Genomic DNA, 5,778 nt, shown 5'->3' with positions numbered 1-5,778 from the left:
ATAGCTCATACGAGAGTTAATAAGTGCATGGTAAGCATTCAATATACACGTGTTTGGACACAATCACGTAGCATGTAAAAGCTCCTTATTCCTCTACAAAACTCCTTTTTCATTTCGCCACATGATTTTTCCAAACAATAAAGAGTCGATAACATAAACCTAAGTATTGTCACGTTATTCTTTATATTTAAATAACGATTAGCCTCCTGCTGGCATCAGTCGGTAAAGCATGAGATTTGATATAATTATATAATTAGGTCGTGGTTTTCTAATAGTATTCAGTCTCATAAATCTTCTAGGCCTAGGTATGGCTTCTCCTATAACTCTTGTAATTCAATAAAAAATAAATATATATAATATGATACTTATACAATAGTGATGAGGAATAATAATAATTGCACACCATAAACGTTTCATACATATTACACAATAATGCAAATAAAATCGAGGCAAAAAATATATATAGAGCGATAAAAACAATATAATATAAAAATAGAACAATAATTGAAATCATAAAATATCACAGGCTAAATTTTATATTCTAGATTTGGGCACGAATCATTACCATGTGCCTTTATCTTAAAATCATATGCATTCTGTTGCATGTAGCTGCGATATGCGCTTGCTAATACTTGTCGACTTGGACATTCAATTAAAAATGTGTGCTTTAAGATCACTTGATAAATTAGCCACTAATAATCCAAATATATATATATATTAAAATCTCTGGTGCTTAGCAGATTTCTTTGTATCGTATATATTTTTATCTCAGGGTGCAAGATTCGGCACCTGACGGAATAGGTAGAGCCATTCATCTAGTGAATTAGAGCTATAATAAACTATCGCAAATTGTATTGCAAAAATTAATATCTATGCATATGTTTTAATAGCCTAGATTTTGTACTTCTTTGATTTAATAGAAATTTCTGAAATATTGATCTATATTTTTTTCTTTCAATGAAATACCTTTAATACTAATTTACTTGCGCAAGTATTACTCTTATTAATTTCTTAATTTATAATAAAAACCCTTTCGGCGAGCTAGCTTTGATCATCAGATTAATTCGAAGCACTAGGGCGCCCATCACTAATTCAAATTATCACTCACGTGTCGAAAATCTTCTTGTAAGCCGCCGATGTCGATCCACTCCATGTGATCCGTGAATACATGTACCTAACCTCAATCTTCAAATATTTTATATAATATCTATTTATGAGCAATAAAATTCCTTCAAATCCTTTTTAGGTTTTTGTACCATTTAGCCAGAACAAGCTGAGGCTATCTAATCTTAGTTATTATCTATTTGGCGATATTAGCCAGATACTTTATTTTCAGACCTATTACTATTTCGGTTAGGGATTTTTATCTACCCAAATTTGATACTTTACAGTATTTAAAAGTATTCACAATGTTAATTGTTAGACAGTTACAGTTATTAACAACAGAGCAGGAATAGCTATGATAACACAGATCTGTATCAAAAAATAAATTTCCCTTCAAGTTAAAGATCATGTACTTAGTTTTTCACTTAAAACCATGAAATTTTTGCTGAACCAATAATTCAAGACTCTTAAATCAGCGCTCATTCTTGTGTATATTGTATTGCATGCTACATCTGAATATGTGAGTGCAGTATCATCTGCAAAAGCAGTCAACCTTCCATTCAATTTTGCATCACATAAATCATTTATATAAACAAGAAATAGAATAGGTCCCAAGACTGAACCTGGGGCACACCATAATCTATATTCTTGAAACTACTGTAGCATCCCCTACCCTCACACACTGCTTTCTGTTTCGAAGATAGCTATGAAACCACTTGTATGGTAAGCCTCGTACCCCAGCTGCATATAACTTATTTAATAAAATTGAATGATCCACTGTATCAAAGGCTTTAGTGATATCTAGATATAATGCTGAACATTTTTTACCCTCATTTATACTCTCATAGATATCCTCAAAAAATGAAACTAAAGCATCTTCGGTACTCAGGCCCTCTCTGAAACCAAATATGTTGCAACTTCATGTCCCGTTTTATAGACCAAGACCAAATATTCTGTTTCACATGCCATTCATCAGAACGACTCATTATTATACAATTCTTACATGTACAGAACTTTACGTTTGTACAATAGAGTAAGCCACTGATCCGTTGACCATTTGCTGACCGTTTCCAAACCTTTAAGAAATCCTGTGAACTAGCATATCGCTCTATTGCTGACTCATGATTGATAAATAATTATACTAAACTCCCTCATTTCTTTTTTCTCTCTTCGAAAGTCCTATTTTTCCTCTATTCTCTATTAACTATTTTATTTTTATTATTATTTTTCTTTCATTCTTCTTCATTTTCCATTATTATTGGCTTATTATTCTTTTTCATTTGGCCTCATTCCGCCTCTTCTTATCATATTAGTATTCAAAAATTGTGTTTACTACCTATTTTATTTTATTTTTCTTTCTTATTGAATAAAATAAAGCTTGGTTCTCCAATAGTGATGTCTTCTCAGGGCCAACTTCTGGTACCAGGTTTTTTTCAGGAGTGCTAGTGATTAAAGTTGAATATTTCTTCCTTTTCTTTTGTCCATCAGCTATTTTGCTTGGGCCAGCTTTTGGAAATTCTCGAATTGCTTCTGGTGATACGACCTGTGTAGAGGTAGGTGCAATCATTGATGTAGAGCAATCAGGTATTGTCTCTGGATCAGCAGGATTATTATCATCAACATTTTGGATTGGTCCATCCAGTTCTTCCAATGTTGGTGGAGGCCTGTCAGTAACAGCAGATTGCAGAAAATCATTTTCGGTGAAAATATCCTCATTGAAGGGGAATATTCCAGTGCTTGAAAATCCCGACTTTATGTTGATTGGAGTAAAAGCTTTGTCAAATGGCAAAGATACTAATCCAGCAACATCATAGATGGATATGGTTTTTCCTGGATGGCTGATGAGCCAATTATCACATTCATTGTTGTAAGCCTTTCGGAATGGCCCAAATACTGCCCTGTCCAAGGGCTGCATCTTGTGACTGCAGTGCGGTGGGAGTGTCAAAATGCTTACCCCATTAGCCCTAGCTTTTTCAATGACCTCAATGGACAGATGAGCTTCAAGATTATCATAAATCAGGAGTGTTCGGTGATCCTTTGAACTATGTGATAGTGTAATAAAATGTTGCAGAACCTCTGGGAAGAGTTCTTTGGACATCCACCCTGATGGATTGGCCAGTCCCAATGTCCCAGCTGGAGCACCGTTGATCATGTGACTTTTGAAGAATTTTCGTGGAAAAATCATCACTGGTGGCAGAAATGTTCCTGTTGCACAGATTATGGCACACATTGTTACCAGAATACCACGTTCTCCACTTGTAGCTGCATTTAATTGTTTGGTTCCCATTTCTGTAACAACATTTTGAGGCTCCTGGACTGTGGGTGTTTTGGTTTCATCAAGGTTGTAAATACGGAAGGGTCTGCCAATTCGGGATATTTCTTAAGCACCTTTTTCAAATTTTCAAAAAACTGTCCTACGTTCTTTCTATTGAAAGAGGTAAGTCTGGAGAGGCTGCATGGCTCAGGTTTGCGGAGGGATAGAGTGTTTCGTTTTCGGAAACTTCTGAACCAATCTTTCCCGGCTGCTTTATTGGCTTCCCATGAAGCTGGAATCTTCAGTCCATTAGCAACTGCCAAATCATACGCCAATTTCTTGCCCGTAAACTGCTTAGACCATAAGCCATATTTGCGCAAGTAACTAAATAATTCTTCAGCATAGTCTCTAAAATTCCACATTGAATATTTGATTCACTGCATAATTTGGCTCCATTCTAACTACAGTCCCTGGATGAGCATTCCTCTTTCTATCTACATAACGCTGGAGAGTGCTTCGTGGAACTTTGAACTGTGCAGCAGCTTTTCTTATGGACCCACCATCCAATACATGGTCAACTGCTCATCCCATATCCTCCTGCTTGAAGGTGGCAATTTTCCGAGGCTTTTCTGGACGTGGCATCTGAAACAAGTAAATAAGTAAAATAGTTCAGTAGTTTGGACAAGTTTAGTAATTTACCCAATTGGAACAAAAGTAAAGTAGCATGTAGCAGAACACAATTCAGGTGACAGCATAATGGTCCTAGTAGGCAATTGATTGATATAGGCTATGATTAGCATTAATAAAAGTAGCAACAATGAAATAAGGAAGTCATGCTTTATTGTTTCATTATCCAATAAAACAAGGTAGGAAAACTCATCAGTGGTTGTGATTGATGCCACTTAGTTATTTTATCTTACATAATGGGTTACATAAAAATGATATAGCCTATTCAACTACTTCAGCTATGTGAGTAAATTCACTGTGGGATAGTCAAAACTACTTAAAGAAACTAACTTGACATTATACCAATGAAATAATTGGATGTTCCTTGAATTTTGTTGCAATAAACAACTTTTCTCACATTTATTAACAAAAGCTTCTTCAACAGTAAATTTGATATGGTACACAGTGGGACGTCCCACAGTGTACCACCAATTAATGTCCCACTGTGTACAACCTGTTGTTTTTATGATTCATGGACTGTATTGAAATAACCCTTCATCTGAAGGAAAGAACTCATACATGATTTTGTACCTTAGATAATGCCCATCATTACTAGAATACCAACTAGGAGTCAGGGCACTCCCATAGTAAATTAAAACAATTGAAAATAGGCAGAAAAATTAACTTTTATATGACTAAAATACATACCTCAGGATAGCGAATGCTTGTCTTGTGTTACAACAATGATCTCCAATATGGAGGAGGCCTAGACCAAACTGCATTATGGGTACAGCTGATGAATCAGCTGTGAGCAATACAGCGCGATATTTGAACAGTGTCCCACTGTGTACGGTGGCCCACTGTGTACTGGTCTCCCCTACAATATCCGAAAGATTTATCTAATTCCAAGAACTTTCACCATGATGAATATAACTTCAAACTCTTGAAATCAGGGGAAATCATATAGGAATGATGCAACACTGTAAAGCTGGGTTTTTTTACACCAAAGTTATTAACAAAATGTTAGTAACATAATCCTTATAGATTTTATTAGATTGAACGGAACTTGACAAACACATATGTTCATCATGTGTATGCTCAGTTATGATCAATTTAATAGAATCTATAAGAATGATGTTATTAACATTTTGTTAATAAACTTTGGTGTAAACCCAGCTTCAGCATAATTAGCAGCTTGAGACTTCATGAAGCAATAGAAAAATGACTCATTATTGTTAAAAACATGAATATTGAATGCATAAAGCCATAGAAGTATTTTGTAAAATTGGCTGTTTTCACTGAGTTGGGGATCTGTATAATTTTGGGCATAGTCAAACTCACATACTAAAAACGTTTGATCATTTTCTGCCTTCTTAATAAAAACATTTTTAACCTCTATTCTTTTTTGGTATTTCCTCTGGTGGATCTGGAACAGCACTTTACATGCATCATTTGGATTAATCAAAAGTTTTCCTTTACACTCTGTGCAAAAATCACGTACCTACTTGTACATCACTTTTTGGTCTTCTCACACAGAACTCCCCACCAAACTCTGATTTGAAGTTTTTGAAATAATGAGCATAGATCATTTCAAATTTTGTATTAGTTTTGGACTGGTAGAACTCTTGAAACATAGTGTATAAAGTTCTAATGTTTAGCTCAGGATTGTCAAAGTATTGTAAATATGTTTTATTACCACTATTATGACTAAGTCTATAAGGAAATGATTCCAGTTGTGTCCTCATTAAATCAAA

This window comes from Nilaparvata lugens, chromosome 3 (genome assembly GCF_014356525.2).
Source record: "Nilaparvata lugens isolate BPH chromosome 3, ASM1435652v1, whole genome shotgun sequence".
In the NCBI taxonomy this organism is placed as follows: Eukaryota; Metazoa; Arthropoda; class Insecta; order Hemiptera; family Delphacidae; genus Nilaparvata; species Nilaparvata lugens.
This window is presented reverse-complemented; position numbering follows the sequence as displayed.